The 26,493-nt window shown below is 41.2% G+C and overlaps 1 protein-coding gene across 2 annotated transcripts in view; it reads left to right on the top strand.

Annotated features, from left to right (window-relative positions):
- Window positions 1-26,493, top strand: part of GABRB3 (gamma-aminobutyric acid type A receptor subunit beta3) — a 219,454-nt gene that overhangs the window by 127,665 nt on the left and 65,296 nt on the right. The gene's annotated exons all lie outside the window — the stretch shown is intronic.

Raw genomic sequence — 26,493 nt, 5'->3', positions numbered from 1 at the left:
GAACTAAGTCAATCAGAGAAAGACAAATACTATATGATTTCACTCACAGATGGAATTTCAGAAACAAAATAAGTGAGCGTAGGAGAAAAAAAAAAAAAAAAAAACAGAGGCAAACCAAGAAACAGATTCTTAACTATGGAGAACAAACTGACAGTCACCAGAGGGGAGGTGGGTGGGGGATGGGTGAAACAGGGATGGGTATTAAGGAGGGCACTTGTTGTGATGAGCACTGGGTGTTGTATGGAAGTACTGAATCACTAAAATGTGTTTTTAAAACTAATTTTGCACAGCATGTTAACTAAGTAGAATTTAAATAAAAACTTTAAGAAAAAAGATTAAAAGAAAAAAAAAGAACTAAAGCCTTAACTTAAACCTAAACCTGGATGTGTCGTAAAAGAAACAAGAAGCAATTGGAGCTAGATAAACAGTAGGAGTGATTTTAGGAAGTCTTGGTAGTATTTTAAGAAAACTAAAAATGAATATAACATAAATATATTACTTAGGCTTGACATGTAGGTAAAGGCTTTATCTGCTTGTTTTGAACCATAGCAGCAATCAAATATGCTGATAATTCATCACCTGCTTTGAAGTCTTGAGTTGGAGGATTCCAGCATCCCTGACTGTGTTCTCCATTCTCTAACACCTTGCTATCCTTGAATCCCCACTATGTCTTCAGGTCTGACCTCTCCATCCTCCCATGTTCAGTGCTCCCTCAACATTCCCACCATCCCATTGCACAGGTCTCAGAACCGCCTTCTCCCGCATCTGTCTAATGGGGCTTCAGGTCATGAGGTGCGGATTGGGCCTACCTGGCCCCACCATTTAATTGCTTAGGATAAGTAAATTCATTAACCTAGGACTCAGTTTTCTTGCCTGAGAGTTGACATGACAACAACGTGCACTTTAGGAAGTGGCTAAGATGATGAATGTCTCAGAAATATGTGGTCTCGGTAGTAGTAGTATTCTAAGTTCCTCATTGTTGGGCTGCTGAAGGTAATTAAAAAGAACCACAGAAACCGGCTGACTGTGGTTACAGGTTCTTCTATAAATGTACACTTTCAGTCTCTTTTGGATCCTCCAAATGGCTCAGCATTTTGTTTTGGTACTGTGCTCAATAATCTCTAAACATAGAATTGGACTGTTTCATCTGGCTAATAAAATATCCCTCTTGTAGAAAATTTGGAAATTAGAAAACATTGTGAAGAACTCATGATCCCACCCCCTAAAGAGAGCTTTACTCCACTATTTCCACAGGATAGGGTATTTTTAGTGTATTAGGTATGTCTATCTTGCTGACTAATTGGCATACTATTATTCATCTATTTAACCTTGTATCCATCTTACTTTCTTCTGTGGACTCAGCATATTTTCAGTTATCTTCATAAGCTCTCTTTTCTTTATAGCAGCTATTGGAGAACCTGGCTTGTCTCTTTAAACTACCTCAGTTCATGTTATTCATCTCACCAAATGGCCACCGAGAAGACACAGAGAGAGAAGCCAACAGCTCTGTTACCTCCTTGTTCCCCAGACTCTTATGTGGCCTCCTGCCATTTAGCTCTTCCATTCTGCTCTGTTTCCATGGCTGTTCTCTGTTTACTTTCTCCAAGACTCAGCTCCTCTTGCCACCCTCTCAGGTACCCCCATCAATCAGCTCCCTGCTGAACCTCCCCCTTCGTCTCCAACCTGCCAGCCACTGTTCCTTCCCCATCACGTGGGACCTGTGGTCTCTCTCCCTCCTCAACCTACAAACATGCCTTTGGGCTTCTGCCTAATGCAGAAATCATTTGCATGTAAGTTACCCACGTCCTCTGAACACCCTCCACCCCCGCACCCCGTGGCCTCTTTCTAGACTGCCTTTCCTCCAGTTCTCAGCTGCTACAAAGAGTTGAAATTCTTGAGTTCAAATTCCGGGTTTTACTGGTACTTGCTCACTCCTTCTCTGCAGTATTTTTTATTGATTGATCATCTTCTGCCCTCTTCTTAGGGATCATAGGTTCTTACCCCACACGTACTCTGTGGTTATTTCATCCACTTCAAAATCTTCATCTCTTCTAATCTCTAAGCTTTAGACTCTTACTTCTACATCACACTTACTGCTTCTCACCACCCTGCCCCACTGCACTTCCAAGTTTCTGTGAACAAAACAGAACATCTTTACAGTGGACTATTATTCAGCCTTAAAAGGGAGGGGGACCCTGATACATGCTACAACATGGATGAACCTTGAGGACATCATGCTAATAAGTAAAATAAGCCAGTCACAAAAGGACAAATAATGTATGATTCCACTTATATGAGATACCTAGAGTAGTCAAGTTCATAGAAACAGAAAGTAGAATGGTGGTTACCAGGGTTTAGAGGGAGGAAATAATGAGGAGTTAGTGTTTAATGGGTACAAAGATTCAGTTCTGCAAAATGAAAGGAGTTCTGGAGATGGAAGGTGGTGATGGTTGCACAGTAGTGTGGCCGTACTTAATACCACTGAACTGTACACTTAAAAATAGTTCAGTTAGGGACACCTGGGTGGCTCAGTGGTTTAAGGCTCTGCCTTCAGCTCGGGTCATGGTCTCAGGGTCTTGGGATTGAGCCCTGCATCGGGCTCTCCGCTTGGCGAGGAGCCTGCTTCCCCCTCTCTCTCTGCCTGCCTCTCTGCCTCCTTGTGACACCTCTCTCTCTCTCTCTGTCAAATAAATAAATAATCTTAAAAAAAAATAGTTCAGCTGATAAAAAAAATTTTTTCCAACTTTATTGAGATATAATTGATATACATTAGGTACACTTAATATGTATAATTTGAAAATTTGATACATATATATACTGTGAAATTAAGCTAGTAAATTTTATGTTATGTGTCTTTTACCACAATCAAAACAGAACCCAGAATATCCTTTCTGATTTATCTACTTCCGGACCGGAGTAGCCTCCCTTAGTCTCCATTTTGGATAAGCAGTTGCTCAGTGTCCCCTTTGCACAGCCCCCATTGCTGACCTGATAAGAATGGCTCTGGGATCCTCTGTTTACTTAAGCCCCATCTCATGTCTTACTCTGGGTTTCTTCTCTTGAGAATGGCTACAGTTTATCCTATAGATGGCATTCCTGAATTCAAACTATACTGCTTCTGTAGAATGCCCAGCTTTTGTATGTGAACTTCTCTCTACCAAGAGTGAGTACCCTTTTCCTTTCTTTGACAAGCAAAGGTATACACACAAGATCTGCACACAGAAAAACAGATTCAAAGTAGATCCTAGAGCTAAATGTAAGATGTAAAATGACAAAACATTTAAAGAATAAAAAAGTTAAGACTAAGCCTTCCTGATCTTAGTTTCAGTAAAAATTTCTTAGATGTGACATCAAAAGTCTAAACAATAAAAAAAGGCAAAAGGCCTTGATAATTTGGACTTGGTCAAAATTTAAAATTTTAGCTCTTCAAAATATTGCTAAGAGAATGGAAAACAATCCACAGCCATGGAGAAAATGCTTGCAAAGCATACAACTGACATAGGACTTATGTTTAGACCACAGAAAGAACTCTTACAACATAATAAAAACACAGATTGACAATGATTCTGAACACACCTTTCAAAGACATTAAATGAACAGCCAATAAGCCAAGGAAATGGGAAATGCAAATTAGAAGCAAAATGAGATATCCATATCATACCTAGTAGGTTGACCATAGTAATAATAATAAAAAAGAAAATACCAAGGGTTTGCAAGAATATGGAGAAATTGGAAACTTCATATTGCTGGGGTGACTGTAAACTGATGTGATTACTTTGGGAAAACAGTTGGGCATTTTCTTAAGGTAGTTACTATATGACCCTGCAGTTCCAGTCCTAGGTGTGTGCCCAAGAATTGAAAACGTTTTCCCACAAAGGACTTATACATAAATGTTCATAGCAGCATTACTCATAATACCCAAAAACATGAGTATTCAAATACCCAAATGTTCATCAATTGATAAATGCATGAACAAACTGGTTTAGATTCATACTAGGCGATAAATATTTGGCACTAAAAAGAAATGAAGCACTAACATATGCTTCAAATAAACGTGCATCAAAAATATCATGCTAAGTGAAAAAAGCCAGACACAAAATAATACATGCCGTATGGGTCCATTTATATGAAATGTCTAGAAAAGGAAAATCCACAGACACAGAAAGCAGATTAGTGATTGCTTAGGGTGATAACAATGTAATGGAGATTCACTATAAATGGACACATGGCTTATATTTATATGTTCTAAAATTATCCATGGTGGGGCTGCCTGGGTGGCCCATTTGGTTAAGCCTCTGCCTTCTTCTCAGGTCATGGACCCAGGGCCCTGGGATTGAACCCCATGGGGAGGCTGCTTCTCCCTCTACCAGATTCTCCCTCTGCTTGTGCTCTCTCTGTCAAATCAATAAATAAAATATTTAAAAATTAATTATTTAGTTAATTAAAATGTGAATTTTGAAAATTTACAAAAAATATTTAATTATACCTTTAAAACAGGTGAATTTTTTGATATATAAAGTATATCTCACTATTAAAATAGATCTCATTATTTGCATGTGGAAATAAAATTTAAATGTATTCTTAATGAAAATATCAAGCAGAATAAATCAGACACATTTCATGCACACTTGAAACTAATGTGACATTGTTTCCAAGTATACTTCAATAAAATATATGTTGTATATTTTATTACATATAAATATATGTATTATTTATATATAATTATATATTATAAATAAATCTATAACATATTATAAACATAATATATAATATAAATATATTATAGCAGGCATAATAAAGATGGCCTAATTTCTGTTAATAAGTAGTTATCTCTCTGTATACACACACACACATATACACACACAAATACCAGACCAGAAGAACTGAAAATGTATGCATCAGAACAGAAAGAAAGATGACTTTTGATTGGAGATATTAGAGATGTTTCTTTTTTCTAATTTGCCACTCTTTTCCATTTTCTAATTTTACCACAAATCTATAGATGAGAATTATTGCTGAGGCTCCATCACATGCAGGTGAGATAGAATTACTCTCATCATTGGCCTTCCTCCCACCTAGTGCTTCCTTTCCTCACCGTGTACACACTGTCATGAGGACACTGGCATCTCATTGCCAAAATTTCTTCCAAACATGTTCACACCTTTCTTTTTCAGGGGAGCAGACATTTTATTTATTTATTTTTTTAGTACAGGGAATTTTTTCCTTTTCCCCAATACAACATTGTATAAGTTTAAGTTGAACAATGTGATGACTTGATACATGTGTATATTGGGAAATGTTTACCACACATCCTTCACCTCAAATCATTACCATTTTGTTGTTATTGTTGTTATAGTAAGAACATTAAAGCTCTGCTCTCACAGTAACTTTCAAGTATATAATACAGTATTATCAACTATTAATTATAAACACCATGCTATACTTTAGATCTCCTGAACTTATCTATCTTATAACTGGAAATTTGTATCCTTTGTCCAACATCTCCCCATTTTCCTGTATCCACCAGTCCCACCACCAATCTACTCTCCGTGAACTCAGCTTTTCTAGATTCCATATATTCCATATATAAGTGGATCATACCATATATAAATGTTTGTCTTTCTCTGTCTTGACTTACTTCACTTGGCACAATCCTCTCAAAGTCCATCCATGTTGCCCCAAATGGCAAAATTTCTTTCTTTTTTATGGCTGAGTAATGTTGCATTGAATACATAGAGATATATCTCTCCATATATTCCACTGTATTACAGTATTCCTCTCTGTGTGTGTGTGTGTGTGTGTGTGTGTGTGTGTGTGTGTGACATTTTCTTTATCCATTAATCTGATGGACACTTAAGTTGTTTCTATGTCTCAGCTATTGTAAATAATGCTACAGTGAACATAAAGGTGCACGTATCTTTTTGAGATAGTGATGTCATCTTTTTTGGATATATTTTCAGAAGTAGGATTGCTGGGTCTTATGGTTCTATTTTTTAATTTTTTAAAGAGTTTGTTTATTTATCTGACACAGAGAAAACACAAGCAGGGGGAGTGAGAAAGGGAGAAGCAGGCTTCCTGCTGGGTCAAGAGCCTGACGTGTGGCTCCATCCTAGGACCCTGGGATAATGACCTGAGCCAAAGTCAGACCCTCAGTGACTGGAGCCACCCAGGCACCCATTTTTAAATTTGTTTTTGAGAAACTTCCTTTCATTTTTAATAACGGTTGCACCAATTTACATTCCCAGTAACAAAGCCACCAGGGTTCACTTTTCTCCACAACCTCTGCAGCATTCCTTAGCTATTATTATTATTATTATTATTTCTAATAGCCATTCTCACAGCACTCATGACCTTCTGTTGCCATCACTACACTCTTCATGGACTGTGGTAGTATGTTAGTTGCTAGGGCTGCCATTTCAAAGTACCACAGAACAGGTGGATTAAACAACAAAAATTTATTTTCTTGCAGTTCTGGAGTTTAGAAGTTCAAGATTAAGGTGTCATCAGGGTTGGTTCCTTCTGAGGGCTGTGAGGGAGAATCTATTCTAGACACTTCTCCTAGCTTGTGGTATTTTAATGGCCATCTTTGGGTTCCCTGGGCTATAGAGGCATCACCCCAATTTCTGCCTTCATGTTCACAGCTTTTCTTTTGTGGTGTCTGTGCCCAAATTTCCCCTTATTTTAAGGATACTACTTATATAGAACACTGATAATGTCTTATTTGCCTTTGAATTTCCTCTCTTGTATGTCAGCAATGACATACATATGGGGGGCACCTGGGTGGCTCAGTGGGTTAAAGCCTCTGCCTTCAGCTCAGGTCATGATCCCAGGGTCCTAGGATCGAACCCTGCATCGGGCCCTCTGCCCAACAGGGAGACTGCTTCCCTTCCTCTCTCTGCCTGCCTCTCTGTCTACTTGTGATCTCTGTCTGTTAAATACATAAATAAAATCTTTGGAAAAAAAATGACATACATGCGGTCATCAATAATGTTTATTGGATAAATACATGAAAATGTAACAACAGAGTGAAAGATTTGTACCTTGGAGTTTAAATTGAGGTCCCCCATAAGGCTAATCCCAGTAAAAACCTGTGGAGTGAATCTCTACATACACACACACAGACACACACACACACACACGCGGCCATCCTTAAACCCAAAGAATGTGTTTTGATTGCATATTTGTTCTGTCATGTCCCCATGCTTAGAGGGAATGCAGATGTTAATGGCATTGACCTCAGTGTACTATGAGGGAGTCTGAAGACACCACAGGAAGAAAATTCTTCCTCCCCATAGCTGAAGACTGCATTTTGGGTGATGCCCACAGCTGCTATTTTCAGTTTGCTCTAATAAGTGACTCTGTCCTTGAGGATTTGAAGTTACTTAGTGGATGTGCTCAAAATGGGTCGTCCATCTCTGATTGCTCCTTGTCCCTTTGCATTGTTTGCTTTTCTGTTTTCCAGCACCCACAACTCTGTGGCCATATTTTTTTTTTTTAAAGATTTTATTTATTTATTTGACAGAGAGAGGGATCACAAGTAGGCAGAGAGGCAGGCAGAGAGAGAGTGGGAAGCAGGCTCCCCGATGAGCAGAGAGCCCAATGTGGGGCTCGATCCCAGGACCCTGAGATCATGACCCGAGCCAAAGGCAGAGGACTAACCCACTGAGCCACCCAGGCGCCTCCTGTGGCCATATTTTAGCAATTACCTATAGATTATCTCCTATAACCCAAAATGGGTACATGGGGGTATTTGTGAAACAAGTAGATAGAAATTACTTGGTAAACTCATATATGTCCTGTGATGTTTTAGAGAATTATGAAATTTTAGTAATCTTGGTAGTAATCAGGGACAGCCTCCTTATTTTAGGTGAGGAACCAAGTCCACAGTGGAGGAGAGTCCAAGAAGTCTCCATAGTAGACATATCACTTGAGTGTTCCTTGCAGAAAGATGGGATAGGGTAGGAAAGCTTGTAATATGGCAAAAATATAAAGAGGGCTAGCCGTGGCAAGGAGCAGAGTGATACAGAGGCTAGACCAGTGCATTTGGGAAATCAACCGCAAAGCTCAAGGACCACCCAGAGTTTATAGTTCATGTGATGGACAGGGAGAACACTTCATTGCTTAAGAAGACCAGGTTTTTGGCTCAAGCAACGATGAGCCCAGTATCAAGTTTATTTACAAGTGCAGAGCAGGTCCCCCTTGCAGGATCCACCTGCTGGAGTCCTGGAAACACAGATTGAGGGAAGGTAGGGCATGAAGGCCCAGAGCTGCAGGGCCTGGCCAGGACCAGAGCACACAGGAGAGGGCATGTTCCTCTGTGCTGCCTCAGATGCAAACAGAGTGAGGTGGGGCTGACCGACAAGGAGAGGAGACCCTTTCAACAAGTGGCCAAGAGAAGCTAGGGAGAGGCTAGTGAGACACTGTACTGCCTAGGGATGATGATGAAGGCACTGGCCAGGCTGGGGAGTGGAAAGTAAGTAAGGAAGTAAGGAAAAGATGGGAGAAGAAATTTGCAAATGACAGTACAGACAAAAGGTTGATATCCAGGATCTATAATGAACTCCTCAAACTCAACACACACGAAACAGGCAAACATATCAAAAAATGGGCAGAAGATATGAACAGACACTTCTCCAATCAAGACATACAAATGGCTATCAGACACATGAAAAAATGTTCATTATTATTAGCCCTCAGGGAGATTCAAATTAAAACCACATTGAGATATGACCTTACACCAGTTAGAATGGCCAACATTAACAAAACAGGAAACAACATGTGTTGGAGAGGATGTGGAGAAAGGGGAACCCTCTTCCACTGTTGGTGGGAATGCAAGTTGGTGCAGCCTCTTTGGAGAACAGTGTGAAGATTCCTCAAGAAATTAAAAATAGAACTTCCCTATGACCCTGCAATTGCACTCCTGGGTATTTACCCCAAAGATACAGATGTCGTGAAAAGAAAGGCCATCTGTACCCCAATGTTTATAGCAGCAATGGCCACGGTCGCCAAACTATGGAAAGAACCAAGATGCCCTTCAGTAAGGAAGATGTGGTCCATATACACTATGGGGTATTATGCCTCCATCAGAAAGGATGAATACCCAACGTTTGTAGCAACATGGACGGGACTGGAAGAGATTATGCTGAGTGAAATAAGTCAAGCAGAGAGAGTCAATTATCATATGGTTTCACTTATTTGTGGAGCATAACAAATATCATTGAGGACAAGGGGTGTTAGAGAGGAGAAGGGAGTTGGGGTAAATTGGAAGGGGGGGTGAATCATAAGAGACTATGGACTCTGAAAAACAATCTGAGGGGTTTGAAGTGGCTGGGGGGGTGGGAGGTTGGGGTAGCAGGTGGTCGGTATTATAGAGGGCAGGGATTGCATGGAGCACTGGGTGTGCTGAAAAAATAATGAATACTGTTTTTCTGAAAATAAATAAATTGAAAAAACTAAAAAAAAAAAAGAAAGAAAAGATGGGCCTTTAAATGCTTTGGATATAAGAAAAGATTAGGCTTGGACAGCAGATCTAAATAAGAGTGTCACATGTCTTGTGGACTGAATTCTTTTTTTTTTTTTTTTTTGGTGGACTGAATTCTTAACAAGTATTCCTCTTATAAGCTTGGTTAGGCAAATATAGTAAATAAATGAATAAAAAGTGATGAATGAATGAACGAATGAATGATCACAAGACTGAATGACTACGTTTGTGAATAAATGAATTGATTTAATAAGTGCCTGGCCATTAACTAACTGAAAATATTTTTCACAATAACCCCACAGTATTTAACAATTACATCCTTGTGCAGCTATCTAGTACTGCTTTGGTGTGTGTGCACGTGTATGTGTGCGCGCGTGTGTGTACATTTGTATACAGATATGTGTATGCAGCTAGGTAGATAGCTGAACTATTTTTAGAGTGAGAACAGTAATTCACAGTGTTCTTTCTGTTTCTTATGGCTTTGCAAGCTTTCTCTGCTTTCTCAACTGCACAGCTAGGATCCAGCCACTGTGCTGCCGATACATTGTTTTGTTTAGCTAGTAATCACAGCTTAGAGATATATTTTCCTTCCCATGAGTTTGGAATGTATATTTGTGTATTTATATTCACATTTATACAAATACATATTACATGTGTGTGTTTGTGGGTGCATGCATGTGTGTGTATTCCTTGTTCTTTATTCTTTTTTTAAGCTTTTATTTATTAGAGAGAGAGAGCAAGACTGAGAGCACAGGCAGGAGGAGCAGCAGAGGAAGAAGGAGAAGCAGACTCCCCACTGAGCAGAGAGCCTGACACGGGGCTCTATCCCAGGACCCTGGGATCATGACCTGAGCTGAAGGTGGATGCTTTACTGACTGAGCCACCCAGGCGCCCCAGCCCTGTTCCTTATTCTTAACGTTACTTCATTATGGCAGGGCACTCTGCAGCTGCGAATGCATCTTGCTGTCAGCTCTCCTCTGTCAGTCAGGGAAACTCAGTTGCACCTGTCACTGGCCCAGCCATGTACTGGTAGACTGATGTGACTGGGAAATCTCCATGCACCCCCTGACCCATCCAGTGTGACTCACATGTGCTAATGAAACTGACCAGAGCAGATGTGATCTCCTTCTCAGGTCCAGGGGTTTAGTCATGGACAGTTGAGGGGCAAAGTATAATTCTGAGTACCTTAATTCTGACCATGAGTTTGTATTCCACAGGACAGCTGACCCTGTATTCTGGTGTCCTGTCCCTTAGCTAAGCTTGGAACCTCAGCTATGTCGGTCAATCCCCTACCCACCTTCTTTACTCTCTCACTCTCATCTGGCCTGTCCCAGAGGGAGGGCATCCATGAGAACTAAGATTGTTGGAGCAGCTCTGTCAAGCCCGCTCTACAGAACCTCCAACATTTGCTTCAGCTCTGGGAAGTCATCTGATACAGTGACCAGGTTCAGACATTATTTCTCTGGCTCATGTCCTGCACTGGAAGGCAATCAGATCATCACAGGTTGTCATTCATAAAAGTAAATTTGCTAACAGCCGTAAACACTGGAAGGAAGTCTAAGGTCCTTTATAGATGTCTATCACTCATAGTACTGTTTCATTTAACCTTGCACAAATGTTTTTTTTTTTTAGGATATGGGGTTACATTTTCAGTCAGAGCATAGCAGGAGACAACAAAAAGGATTGTAACATTTTTGACATCACACCCTATACATTTTAAGTGCCCACAGTTTCACGGCTTTAAAGGTGAATATAAAGCAAGTGAATCGTGACTGATTAAATTACCAGCTGTTAATTATATCGCTGGTTATAAATTATAAACTCTAATTCTAATTAACACAGCAGTTAATTAATTGACAACTCCGGTTGTGTTACAACTGAGTCTGGCAGGCACAATTCCAAACTCATGGAAAGGGGAAAAAATGTGTCTACAAGCTGTATAATCAGTGGCACAGTGACTAAATCCTAGCTTTGTGAATCCTGAGACAGCCTGCAAGGGAACAAGAAACATAAAGGACACTCAGAATTATGGTTCTCATACTAAAAATAGTCTAGCTGTTATCCAACATGAGGTAAGTCACATATGAAAAATGTGTATTTTAATATCCAACATTACTCACAAAATCAGGAAAATGTACAATTAACTTGATAGTTGATGTCAACTATCACCCTGGCAAATGCAGACCTTTTACTACTTTAAATCCCCATCTGGATGCTATGTGGAAGTTCGCTGTCAGTGGCTCGAACCCTCTTGGCTGGTCCACAGCTCTGCCTGATGATTCCTGTGAACTCATATGCGTAGGAATGGTGTTGGATAGTATCTTGAAGTTTACCAGGACCACAATTGCCAGCTGAGGGAGCACACTTGGTTTCTTGAAACAGTCCTCTTCCTTTTGAATAATTAAACAGTTCTTATTTATTTACCAATTTCTAAGCAAAACATGGACTTTTTAACATCAGAATCAGCCTTTCATGACTCCTGTTGGCACCACCACCGTTTCACCTTCTCTTCATGAATCCTAAATCTTCCCTGTGCATGCATGATGTGAAGGCATAAGTATTGAAAGGGAATAATTAGAAACATCTGTTTACATTTACCAGAAGCAGATATTAGAAGCATTAAAATAAGCACCACCAGCACGCAATCGCTTAAAGAAATTGAATATGTAAAAATGTCTGAGTATCATGAGAATGCCAGATTTCTGTGTAAACACACTATATGAATACACTGTATGATATAAAAAGATCCTTTATGAAAATATATAAACAGCAAGCAAAGTTAACATGCACTGAATAAATATTCTGAAATATTCATTTCTCTTCTTCCTTTACCAAACAGCTCGTCAGTGTGACATTTGACGATAGCAGTGCGAGTTGGGTTGATGGCCGTAGTTATTTATAGCATCAGGACCTGGAACGAGGCAGGACATCCATGCTCTGAGGCAGTCCTCGGATACCTGTGCTGGAGCACAGTCAGAAACCTGTAATCCTAGAGCCCTAACCCATGTCTTCATGTTGTCATGCTAGCTGCTTGACAGAGTTGATGGTTTTTGTTGAGACCGCTCGAAGCGGTTTCCAGCAGGACACATTAGCAACCACTAGAATCTCAGAAGCAAGTGGGAAGATTGTGTTCTTGCAATGCACACAGCACGGACTCCTCTCCATGGCAGCGCGTGGCGGGAGCTCCATATGCCTGCATTTCAGTACACACGTGCATGCTTTCTAAATATAGACTGTTGATATTAGCAAGTTGAGTTTACTAATTTTAATGAAATGAAAGGATTCTGTCTAACTTTAAGTCAAAATAGTGATCCGAATGTGAATTCATGGAATAATTACATGCAAAAATAAGAATCACAAATAGAATTTTTAAAAAATACCAGTGCTGGTTCTTAACCTTGTACAATTCTGACCCAAGTCAGTAAGGTTGGGCCCTGGAATTGGAACAGGAATAAGGAAAGAGAAAAGGAAAAGATGATTAAAGACACTACCTAATAGAGCTGTCAAAAGAGCGATTGGACAAGGAATCAGTGCTCAAAGTAATACCTGGCTTGCAGATAAAAACAGGATGTCATTAGCTAAACGTTTTGTTAACATCTTAGGGATGGATGAGATCACCATGGAAGAGGGGAAGAAAGGGGGAAAGGAGTGGGGTCAAGCCTGAGGCAGTCAAGCATTGAGATACAGTTGGGAACCTCTGTACTGTTTACCAGCTTGCATTCCCACCAACAATGTAAGAGGGTTCCCCTTTCTCCACATCCTCGCCAAGATTTGTTGTTTATTGTCTTGTTAATTTTGGCCATTCTCACTGGTGTAAGGTGGTATCTCATTGTAGTTTTGATTTTAATCTCCCTGATGGCTAATGATGTTGAACAACTTTTTTTATGTGCCTGTTAGCCATTTGTATGTCTTCTATTGGGAAGTATCTATTCATTTATTCTGTCCTTTTTTGGACTGGATTATTTGTTTTTTTTTTGGATGTGAGTTTGAGAAGTTCTTTATAGATCCTGGATACCAGCCCTTTATCTGTAATGTCATTTGCAAAAATCTTCTATTCCGTGGATTGCCTCTTCGTTTTGTTCACTGTTCCCTTTGCTGTGCAGAAGCTTTTTATCTTGATGAAGCCCCAAAGTTCATTTTTGCTTTTGTTTCCCTATACAATGGAATATTACTCAGCCATCAGAAAGGATGGATACACCCACCATTTGCATTGACATGTATGGAATGCAGGGAATTATGCTAAGTCAAATAAGTCAAGCAGAGAAAGACAATGATCATATGGTTTTACTCATATGTAGAATATAAGGTATATTGCAGAGGACTACAGGGGAATGGAGGGAAGACTGAATGGGAATAAATCAGAGCGGGAGACAAACCATGAGAGACTCTGGACTCTGGGAACCAAACTGAAGGTTACAGAAGGGAGGGGGTCGGGGGATGGGGTAACCAGGTGATGGATATTAAGGAGGGAATGTGGTGGTGAGCACTGGGAGTTATACGCCACTAATGAATCATTGAACACTACATCAGAAACTAACAATGTACTGTATGCTGGCTAATTGAGCATAATAATGAAAAGAGAGAGAGAGAGAGATGGGAGGTGGAAGCACAGGAGCCCTGAGATGAACCACTGATGGAGTAGAAAGGCCAGAAGAGGGACTATCTCCAGGAAAGTGAGCTTTCAGCCATGCTCAAGTTCCCTATATATATTGAGTCAAATGAGAACAAAAAGTGCGCTTTGGAGATCATTGGGTAACCTTGCTGTGAACAGGCTGGAGACTGGAAGTAAGTCTCAGGTGAACTGATGAGGGGATAAAAACTCTGTGTTCAGCAATTTGGTTGACTAGAAATTCTAAAGAACTTTCAGTATAAAATCATTAGAAATGGTGAACAAATCATAATAAACATGACTGGGATGTATCACCTAATTTACAGGAAAATATGAGAAAGTTCCAGTATCCACAAAAAAGGACAGATTTTAAGATAAAACTGAGGATCAAAGTGCTGTACTTGAAGACTGGAAGGTCTGGGGTCGTTTGTCCCATGTGAGCCGTTGGCTTGCTGTTAATGATGAGACAGAAATAAGAGACTAAAGTAAGGAGCTCTATAAAGCAGAGGGTTAAATTGAGTCTTCATAGAGCTGGCACACCCAAGGGCCACACACTCATTAGAAGGGTATTGTAGAAAGACATTCCCCAAAGGGAATTCCATCAAAGGGAGATGATAAAAAAATATGTCTGTTTCACCTGGGCTTTCAGTGTCATGAAAGACATCTGCCCTGAGAATTTGTATCACATGCCCATATTAATCTGGATTCGGGGATTGAATTCAAACTGCAGAGAAATTTTCACTGGATGTGATCTGAGGTTATCAACTAATGTAGAACAACAAGTGAAAGCACATGCAGAACTTTTATGAAGGGACACCCTGGCAACATAGACCCCGTAGAAGTTCTGCTCACTTGTTCAGCAAATGTTTGTGAAACCTCTATCATGTGCAAGGCACTGTCTCAGCACTGTGCTCAGAATACATCCGTCAGCAAAACAAACTTCCTGAACTCATGCAACTTACATTCGAGCATGGGAGAAAGGACTTAAACATAATTTAAAAACATAAAGTACCTATACCATACATATATAGAATATGAACGGGGCTAATAGGGTAGAAGAGGATGGGGAGGAAGGTCGCCATTGTCAGGAACGGGAACTTTCCATTGTCAGGAACTTGTTCAAAATATGAATCTGAGTAAAGACGTGGGTGAGGAGGTCAGACTAAGGCGAGGAAGGTTATTTGGGGAAAGAGAGTTCCAGAATACAAAGGGCCTAAGGTAGGAGAATGTCTGGATTGTTTGAGGAACAACAAAGAGGGTATTGTTGTGTCGGGGCCAATGATTGGTCTGGGATTTCACCAGCAGTTTCATGGATGCTGAAAAAAATGCATCAATCTTGTGGGTGAGACAAAGGACAGTTGACTACTCTCATCTAGGGCCAGCAATATAATTGTGGGGTCCAGCACAAAATGAGAGTACTGGGTCCTTTGTTTAAAAAGGGGGAGTAAATTGGGCCCCCTGGGTGGCTCAGTGGGTTAAGGCTCTGCCTTCCGCTCAGGTCATGATCCTAGGGTCCTAGGATCTAGCGGCGTCTGGCTCCCTGCTCAGCAGGGAGCCTGCTTCCTCCTCTCTCTCTGCCTGCCTCTCTGCCTACTTGTGATCTCTGTCTGCCAAATAAATAAATAAAATCTTTAAAAAATTTAAAAAATAAAAAGCAGGAGTAAATAATCATTCCTCTCCTATCTAAAAGTTAGCATTTGTGTTTCTCCTTCTTTGGAAACTTGTGCTTGACTGAGTGTGTGAAAATTGGCATTGCAGTTTCTTTCTGGCTACCTAAGGTTTGATTACGGTGTCCCAGAGGATAGAACTGTTTTATGTAATTCCATGTAGCAATGTCCACCCAAATTTTTCTGCTGAAATTCAGAAACATAATGATGATCAAGTCAATATTTTCTCAGTTATATAAAGTATAATATTGTTAATATTGTGATTTATCTAATAGCAATAGCCTAACCGGTTTTGGGTAAAACCCAGAAATAGACATGATCTCAGAAATGAATGAGCTTGCTGTCTAAAAATAGCACATCTTCTTAGAAACTGAAAGTACTTTAAAATGTGTGGCATCACTAATCCACATGATTTGTCTCTGAGGAGAAGAAATCCATTGTTAAATCCTGCCATAGATGTACATATATAAAAGCAAAGGGCATTGAATTCTCACAGTTTAAGTACATGATGGGGCTCTTCATTTAAAATGGGAATATTCAGGGCGCCTGGGAGGCTCAGTTGGTCAAGCAACTGTGTTCGGCTCAGGTCACGATCCCGGAGTCCCAGTATCGAGTCCCGCATCGGGCTCCCAGCTCCATGGGGAGTCTGCTTCTCCCTCTGACCTTCTCACCTCTCATGCTCTCTCTCACTGTCTCTCTCTCTCAAATAAATAAATAAAATCTTTTTAAAAAAATGTTTTAAAAAATAAAATAAATAAAATGGGAATATTCATCCTTTATATTATAATAACTATCTTTCTTTCTGTTGAAGCATATTTTTTCCTTGTTTGCTCTCTTGAAGGGATTCAAAGAGAAATGATTTTAAGTGATATTCAGTTCAACAAATCTAATGGTTTGAACTCTAGAAGCCATGTAACCCAAAAGATGTCACTATTTAAAGACGTAAAAATCTTCAACTTCATGGCCATCTGCAGGAACCATGCCTGAGCAAGGGAAAAGCACGGAGGCTTGTTAAATGCCACACAGTCAGAATGTAGGCAAGTCACTCACAAGTCTCTAAGTGTGACATTCGACCAGTTGTTCGAATATCCCTCAAATATAGAGGTGTTGAGGGTTCCTTGCACAAGCAATATGGCTGTTTCTCACAGCCAGTTCTTGGAGCATCTTTGGATGAATGACATATTTAAGAGACATCCCATCCCCTTTTAGAAGCCCATTAATTAAAGATAGCTGCTAGAAAATAAAGATCTAGATTGCACATATATATTACATATATATTAATATATACATAAGTTACTGAATAGTCTGGTGTCTTTAGTGAGTATTATTCAGATAAATATTTTTTAGAATAAAGGAGAATATACAATGACTCTCCAGTTTACAAGCACATTCCAAAATTTCATTCATATGGTGTTTGTGCTGAGTTGAAACATCTGTTCTTATACAGAGTGTAAGACATCTGATCATCTTGTATATTCTTGTATTTAACCCATTATATACCTGAGGTCTGGTGTTGGACTCAGCCTGCTCTAGACGTGGGTAAGTGTTCTAGGATGCAATTTGAGAGTCCAAGAGCTTATCTCTATTCATGGAGCTGTCAGTGAAACACTCCCAACACTCTGTACTGTTGCTGACTCAGGGGCCAGTTCTAGATGTGGAAGGCATTTAGACAATAGGATCAACAGAGCCCAGTGACTGAACACATGTTGAATGTAAGATGAGAAAGAAAGAAGTTGGTGTACAACCTCTGGTTTTGGTTTGATGAGTGAGTGGGTACAAAATGGTGGTACAGAATGGAGAACAGATTTGGCATAGAAAGATAATTTTGGACATATTGAGCTTGGGTTGCCTGCAGGGCCTCCTGATGGAAAGGCTCAGAAGGCAGCTGGATCTACCCATGGAAATCTCAGAGAAGTACAGTGGTCACAGATACTGATGGAGGAATCTGGGAATGGGAAAGAAAAGCAGGGATACTTCTCTCTCCTGGTTTCCTGGTGCCCAATTTGGGAGGGGAGCTTCCCCTTAAAAAAAAATAATAATAATAAAAAGGCTATACAAGGCCACCAATTTACAATTAAAGGGGGCCATGAACGAGACACTTAATAAAAATGTTCTTTATATAGAGGGGTCAATTGATCGTAAAGTGGGGTTTTTCCCAATTTAAAATGGGGAGGACTGGGGAGGAAGTGAATCCAGGAGCATTTGAAGGTCCGGTCATTCACAGTAGGTCAGGCTGCCAGGATGGCTGGTTCTAGTTTTTTGTTATTAGTGCTATAGTTATTTTTACAAATGTTTAATATTAATCTGTAACTTCAAAACATTTTACAGCAGAATAAAAATGGTTGATAAAAATCTGGTGACCTGATACATTTCAAGGAACAAGCTTTTATCTGTTACATTTGGATATTAAGTAAAAGACGCATTTAGGATTTTAAATGCAAAGTGTGAAGCCTACTTTAGTGGTGTTGAAAATTCTACAGTAAAGTATCAGGCTGAGTCTTTTTCAGCTGAACCTCCAAATAATATCCAAATAATAATATCCAATAATATCCAATATCCAATAATATGTAGATAATAAAGCTCATTTTGCTTTGCTGTTTGGTATGTTCTTGGTATAGAACAATGCACTGGGGGTCCAACTGTGAAAGAGGAGCATTTTTTATCCAGTGCTAGGAGACTTCTTTCAGGGCTGCCTGGCCCTGCTCTAGGTTGAGGGAAGACAATGCAGAATTTTCCAAATGCCTAGTATGAGTCAAGCACTGCATTAAGCATTGTTAGCTCAATTAATTGCTAGAACACTTTTTTAAATGACCATTTTTAGTTTCTTTTTTCCTCAAGAGATTTCTGAGACTTAGAGTGATTAGGTGACTTTCCCAGGTAAGGTCCAGAGCAAGGAAGCCTATCCAGTGTTTCAGAAGCATTGTGCCCTACCACTCCCTGCACATCAGCCCCTGCCAGAGACTTATTTAGCTGTGGGCATCTGTCTCACATTTCCCTCGTACTCATTGGCTTATGCTGAATTCTCAATTTCTTCTGATACTACTTTTTTTTTTTTTTTTTTGGTCTTTTGAATGTAGATCGGTATAATCATTTTGCTTTTCAAACTTAATGGACTCCAGAAAAATATCTATGATATCTATTTATATGTGAAAAGAAAAACATATACTCAAAGTAACTTATATCAGGTGGCTTTGGAGAACTGGGGAACTTGTAATTATTTTCACCAGCCCTTTTACACTTCATACAGAGGTGACTGGTTCATCCTTTGAATACATTTAACATTTAGGTGGATGAATAAAAAATACAAACCATGAAACTTTGGGCCAGTATAACAATTATAAGAAGACCAGAACATCTCTGCGACCTACCTGCTTATTTGCACATCAACCTCCTTCCTTCCCAGCCCAGATTTAGTAGATATCCCTTAAATATACACTTCTTTTGCATTATTGTGTGTTCCTTGATTCCGAATGGGTGCCTCCACCATGCTAAGCCCTTAAAAGTGTGGCAGGCTATCTTTCCAGATAGGGTAAGTGGGCTTAAAACAGTGAAATGGTTCACCTACATTTGCCCAGTCAACAGGAAGAAAGCTAACTTGAAACTTGGGCATATTTGATACTAAAGCTCCTTCTCTTAATCACTTTCATTTTTTTTCCTTTGGTTCAGTTTTATGTTTACCTCCTAGATAGTGAACTACTTAAAGTTACAAATTATGTCTTCCTCATCTCTGGGTCCCTAGCACTCTGCATGGCCCCTCATCGATGGAGATACTCAAGGAGTGCTTGAAAGGGAATGGGGCAGGGAGAGGGTAGCAGAAAGAGGTACATCATGCTTTCTTAGAAAAAAATCACCATATGGATTCAATGAATGGAAACCTAAGCACCAGTGAAGTCTGTTGTGGGAGAAGAGGTAGATGTCACATTGGATACTCCTTTTCAGAGGGTTAGAAAGAATGGATTCGGAATTTCTAAATACATTTTGTTAAGAGAAGTGCCAAGATTCCCCCAGCTTAATTTTAGTTGCAGAAATGCCTACAAAGGGAGTCTCTGTGACCTAGGTCTTATGTATACTTTTCAGAACAATTTTCCTTAACCTAAGAACAACTTACCTGTGAGGTTTTGTATCACAAACTTGCTGAACCAGATGTAAATGCAGGTGTCCTGTGGCTTTCACAGCTGCAGCTAGATATTTAAATGTGGTTTAGAGATTGCATTTCTTTCTCAGGGTTAGTAAATGTTGTCTTCATTTCCTGCGCTGAGGAAATCTCTTCAATTTCTTAATTGCAGAATAATGAGCAGTATCTCCACTTTCAAATATGTATTCTTGTTATTTTAATGTGATAAATGTGGAGAGAGTTCCACCAGCAGAAAGAAACTTTGTTGTTTATCTCTTATTGCAATTTATGTGAGCTGCTTGAATGCCTAAAAGATAGGCTGAGGTTTTATTTTGTTATTTTTGTTGTTACTGCCTCTGTTTCTACATGCTTAGGAGATTTTGAAAGGACTGCCACCTATGTCTAAATGCTTGGGAGATGAATGGCTCATATTCAAGAATGCCTGTTCCCTGCCCCAACTACTGGGGCTAAGACTGCCAACAATCCTTTCCTAGCAGTCCCAGACTGTCTACTCTTTCTGCCCCACCCACTGTATTTCAGCCCACTGGCTCCAAACCCTGGGACCCTGGGCTGGGCTGGTGTCTCACCCAGGAACTCTGGCTTCTGACCTTTGCATGAAATGGATTTTTGTAAGCTGGGATAAAACCTGACAACTGTGTCACATTTTTTCAAAGACAAAAATTATGCAAATTCTAAAGAAATTACTAAAAACTCGAAGAACTTCCATCACTAGAATTTGTTCTCACCTTGTAAAAGCAATATGAAGCAGGTAGGAATGCACCGCCATGGACTTATTAGTATGCTGATTGATTTGATACACAAACATCTGCATGTACAGAGTTAGAGAGGGGAGAAAGTCCATGACTTCAGTAGCTTATCAGAGGTCATCATCTCCCCCAAAAAAGCCCTAAGGAATAATGGCCTTCTCATTGAATGATTTTGCTTGTAAGATTCTTTAAAGAAAGACTGTTCTGAATATAGTTCTTACTTCAGTATTTCTTCATGCTGATCCTAAGTTTGTCATATGCCTTTTATAAAATGGGGAGAGAGGAATTCAAGACATTCAAACTTACCTAGTGATTTTGTTGAGTTACCATAGTTGAAACCAACTATAATTAATTAACCCACATTTATATGTTATATATAGGTCCTAGTGGACTAGAGAATTCTGGATGAGGAAACACTTGGGTTTTCCTCCTCATTACCTAACCTCTCTCCACTGAATCCCATATCCCAGGGCTATAGTGTCCACTGGAATCTGTCACAGTATAAACCAGAGAGAGGAGGCTTCCTTGTATGGATAACCGTTTCAGATACAGATGAACCTGGTAAAGCAGAAGCCCAGGTGGTCTCAACTGGTGTCCTGGGTCCAGGTCCACACAGACACACCTACATACACTCAGGCAATCTGTGACTAGAGATGGAACAGCACAGAGCCTGCTCCCCTGGAGACATGGCTGAGCTAACCTAGGAGGCCAAGGATGGTTCCTCTATATGGGCTTCCAGTTGCTTTCCCTGGCAAGGATTTAGGGCTGGACAACTGAGTGAATGGAGAAGCAGAGGCGGTAGGAGGTGCTGGAAGCTGAGGGGGCTGAGGGCCAGGAAATCAATGTGTTTACTTAGGGCCCCCCAACTATCTGTTGCCAGCCCCATTCCCAGGTTGGATCAGCACCTAAGCCAGAAACCCAGTGTTCTCAGGGCCCCCCAGGCTGTTGAAGCAGCTGCTAACACAGTGGATGAGCATCATTATCTATGTACACACATTCAGTGTGTATACATTAATTAATGTATAGGAGGGATATTTTATAAATGCTCCAAGTACTGCAAATTTCAGCTACCACCCAAAGCACAGTGTTTGGAAATCAAGTGGTTCCAAATTATACCCAGAAGGAACTCTGTGGGCCTATATTCCCAGCCAGGTCTGGAGAATCTGGGACAGGGCTAGGAGCGAAGATTTTCCCTCTCAGTCCATAAAGGCCGCACAGCAGAGGGGGTTCTGTGTCTCCTGGACACAGGGCCCCGCCATTGTGCCTCAATTGGCAGCTATTTCTGTCACTCCTGATCTCTAGACCATTGCTCCCCTCCTGCATCTGTCAACATGTTCTGTCTAGATGTGCTGACATGAGTGGTTGTGCCACAGCCAAGGGTCAGTGCCAGGAAGCAGACTGCCTCTTCCTACCACAAGTAGATTGTGTAAGATCTAATTAAGCCTGTCCTCCCAGGGTGAGGTTTCTGGAGCTCCCAGGGTGAGGTTTCACACGGCACAGTGAAGGGACTTCGTGGTCCCCTGGCCCCCACCCCTCCTGGACACCCACTACTCTCTGGGAGGAGCCTGCTCCTCCCAGACTCCTGCTTCTCCCCATGCCCTCCCCCTTCCTGTACTTCATTTCTCTGTATTTCTCACAGAGCCTGGATCCTCGATATTGTCCCACTCCTTCCTCCAGCCCTTTTCCTCCAGACCTTTGCTTTTCCCTACACCAGACCCTCCTCTCACTCTGACCCCCTTTGACCCCCAAAGCTCCTAATGCAGCTTTTCTCTATACTCTCTTCTTCCCTCATCCCCACCTCTCCCCACACCCACTCCTCCCTCCTGTCTCTGTCCAGGAGAGTTAGTTTCCCCTGCAAAAGGCACAGGTGGGAAAGGAGGAAACAATCACAGCTTCCTCTCACCCTGGCAAGGGCTACTGGTGTCTGAGAGTTCTGCATCAGGGTGACTGCAGACCCTTCCCTGTGCTCAGGTGGATCATATCACCAGAGCCAGAAAGATGAAAGTCAGGGACACCGGGAGCTCTCCAGAGCCCCAAGGAATGGAGAGCCTGGCATTCACCACCAGGATCAGAATCACCAGTATTGCCTGGTTCTAATCCCCATCAAGGCAGGAGCCCCCAAAAGCCCTGCATTTGAGAAACACCATTTCAGGGCCTTTCCCCTTTCTCCTTCCACCCCCCGCCAAAACTCCCCTCAGCTGCACCATGTTTGGGGGTGACTAATACAAAAAATAAATAAATTAATGAATAAAGGCAAGGAAGGCTCACAGAGGCTCTGGGGAGCTCTGAATGTAGGAAGCACCAACTTGTCTGGGATCTCCTGAAGGAAAGAAACTTTCACAAGACATCTGTATACATAGCAGCTGTGCTAAATGTTTGCGAAGATGGGGGCACTTAGTGGTTCCATAGTGTTTATTCCCCTCAAAAACAGCATTGACTTACATGACTTGCTTCTCCACCCTTTAGAAATCTTTGCAAACCGTCCTCCCACCAAGCTCATTTCCATATATTACACAGAACAATTTAACTCCTGTCCCTTAGAGCTTCGGTTTCGAGGTTGAGAGTTGCACCCTATAGGGAGGTAGCCCCAGCTTCAAATCCCATGTCCTCTAGTTACTCTTGTTTAATGGGGCATGCAGGGGAGGGGGGAGGCAAATTACTTCAGCTCTTCCATTTTTTCCCCTTCATCAATTGGGAATGATAATGAGAATACTAATAATCCCTGCATCACGTTTAAGTGAAATGACATTAGAAATGACTGGCATATGCCAAGGGATCAGAGCGTGTTCACTGTTACTGTCATTTGTCTGCCAATCTGTACAGAAGGAAGTGGGATACTGAGTAGTGTCCCCACTGATGTAGTGAAGCCATTGCTTCAGAAGGCAGAAGTTGGATTTAAATAGCTATTTTTCCCTGTCTGTTACCTAAGCTCTCAGCAACCCTAATCCACTCAAGTCACCTCAGCAAACACCCAAGACCAAAATTGAGAAGTGTTGTTAACGGTGTGGAGAAAGCACAGGTCAAAATAAGACCCAGAGCCTGAGCTTGCAGACTCTGGATGACAACTGGGTTCCCAGGATAAACTGACACATTCCTTCCATCCTCATGGCAACCCATGTGAACGCCAGTTGGAAGGGAACTCAGAGACGTGCTAGACTTCATGACTCAGGCGTAGGATGTGGGCTTAGAAACCAAAGAGAGAAGCAAGTGAAATGCTTCTATTTCAATAAGAATGTAATTTGGAGCATTATATTCAAATAGAAAACCCTTTAGCTGCTACTGCTGATTTATCTCCACCTTGTTGTGCCACTAGAACTTTGAATGTTTCAGTTAAAATGCGTCACCTACATTCGCCATCATGCATGGTAACACAGGGAATACGATGGCACTCTTTGGGGGTCCATTCGCAGCCTGGGGTTCTACATCAAGCCCAGTATCTGTGAACTTTTAGGATTTCCCTAACCTGCATCCCCCTTACACTTGTTCTCCCTTATCAACCACCAGCAAACACTCTCTACTCATTTTGGTCTTTGCTCATCATCTCTCTTACCTCCACGCAACCGATCTTCCCAATCTGTGATTTTGTGTTTAAAATAGGTTTTATTATTATTTGGGTATGGCGAGGGCAACAGATCAGGAGACAGCTGCCATTGGAAAGATAGTTTGCAAACCACAGACCTCAAAGGAAGGGGGTACACCATCCATCACAGGGAAGAGGGTGGGGGCACGCACAGGGAAGCACTAGGGTTGGTCACAGGAAAGAAGGGAAACTGTGGGCAAAGAGCTTTATTGTGGTTTCCATGAGAATGAATGGGCATATGGGAAGCTGGATAAACAGGCTTAGGATGGGCTAGTTTGAATAATTTAAGTGGGCCCTGGGGTCTAAACTGTCCCTACTTTCCTGGTACTTAAACATAGTTGAAATATTGGCCTGGAATGTGAAAAAGCCCAGTAGGGAAGGCACTTGGGGAATGAGCTCTGGATTGGTTGATTTGCATCTGGAAAGCACAATCTAGACCTTAACAGAATTGGTTGCTGTCTCTAGGAATTGGCTAGCCCTGAAGGAAAGGAGGAAAGTCCTTCCAGGGTCAGCCAGGGTCTAGAAGTGCTTATTTAAAGCATAAGGAAACAGAAAATAAAAGACTATTAATACGCTTGGTTATGTCACTTCCTACTGGACTGTCAATGGCTTTCATTGGCTGAGGAGCTGGCATTCGAGGTCTTTTTTTTTTTTACATTCTGGTCCCTGCTACAGAGTCCAGCCTTGCCCACCACACTGTCCTTTCCTCCTTTTGAACCCTAAGTTGCATGTAAACTGAACTCCTCACTGTCTCTCATCAGTTCAGTAAAATCAATGAAACAAAAGCAATATACTTGTCGGAACGCCTGGGTGGCTCAGTTGGTTAAGCCACTGCCTTTGGCTCAGGTCACGATCCTGGGGTCCTGAGATAGGGTCCTGTACCGGGCTCCTTGCTCAGTGGGGAGCCTGCTTCTCTCTCTGCTCTGCCTGCCACTCTGCCTGCTTGTGCTCTCTGTATTTCTCTCTGACAAATAAATAAATCTTCAAAAAAAAAAAAAGCAACATACTTGTATGCTTCTTTTTCATGCCCCCTCTCCAATATCTGGCTAACCAAGGCCTATCTTTAATCACTTGCTCTATGAGAGCTGGAGATGGTATGTGGCCCAGGTCACACAGGTAATGCCAGGCACAGAGCTCTGTCCATGTAAGTGCTTAGGGAAAAACTCTTCTATGTTTCTTCTCACCCACTCAAATACTATCTCTCCTCCCATTTGCAGATAAAACCTCTCTAAAGACTCCCCAGCCCATTTGAATTTGCTGCCCCCCATCTGATTTTTTTTTAATGGCCCTTATGGCTTAAAATTTATCTTGCTGATAGTTGTTTAGCATGTATTGGTTTTGTTACCTTGCCTGTGAGCACCTGGAGAAGAACATCCAGGTGTGTTCTTTGTCATTTCAGAGCCTTCTGTGCTCTACTACTGATGAGATCAGTAATAAGTAGACATTATTAGATTAATAAGCACTGAAAACTGCCCTGTGAATCAGCAAAATGAGTATTGGATGGGATGTCATAAGACCTGTGTCTAGGATGGGTTCTTGAATTGATTTGCAATGCCACCTCTCATTGCCCACAAAGCCAGGCTGTTTGCAGACATCTGGAAGTGTGTGATTTCAGACGTTTCTCTAAGTAACAGTGATTTCTCCTTCCCTGGTCAGAGAGTTTACCCTCTTCCCTTTGGATTTTCGGCTTTGGTCCTTCTATAGTGGGTTCAGGATGTCCCATGAATATTACCAAATTTTCAGACTTGATTGTCATAGATTGGAATAGTGATTGCCAAAAGAATAAAAATTTACAAATAGAATGTTCATGTTTAGCCTGATTTCTTTTTTCTACTTTCTTACTGCATACTTTGCAAAGAAACAAACAAAACAAAAACAAATGAACAAACAAAATGTAGGATCATCTGTCTAAATACTTGCTTGTTTTGCTGGCAAGCCTGTGGGGGTTGCACCATGGCCCATTTCCCCCTCTCCTACACACAGCTTTAGCTATAGGCTCCCATTTTCCCCAGACGAATGCATTGTCATTTCAAGATGATGATTCGGCCTAGTTAGTGTGGGAATGGCCATGGCATTCCGAAAGAGAAAGAAAATGTAATGACATAGAGACCTCCCACAGGTATTATGTCTCCAGGGTGCAGAGGGTTTTTATTTCCAGCTCTCACGGAGGGCAGGAGAGGGAAGTGGCTTACCTTGTAGAGAAAATCTGTAGATAGAGCTCCTTTGCTGTGGGTGGTAAAGACGCAGGATTGCCTGGTGGGAGATGGAGGACCTA

Source organism: Mustela erminea, chromosome 5 (assembly GCF_009829155.1).
Source record: "Mustela erminea isolate mMusErm1 chromosome 5, mMusErm1.Pri, whole genome shotgun sequence".
Taxonomy (NCBI): Eukaryota; Metazoa; Chordata; class Mammalia; order Carnivora; family Mustelidae; genus Mustela; species Mustela erminea.
This window is presented reverse-complemented; position numbering and strand designations above follow the sequence as displayed.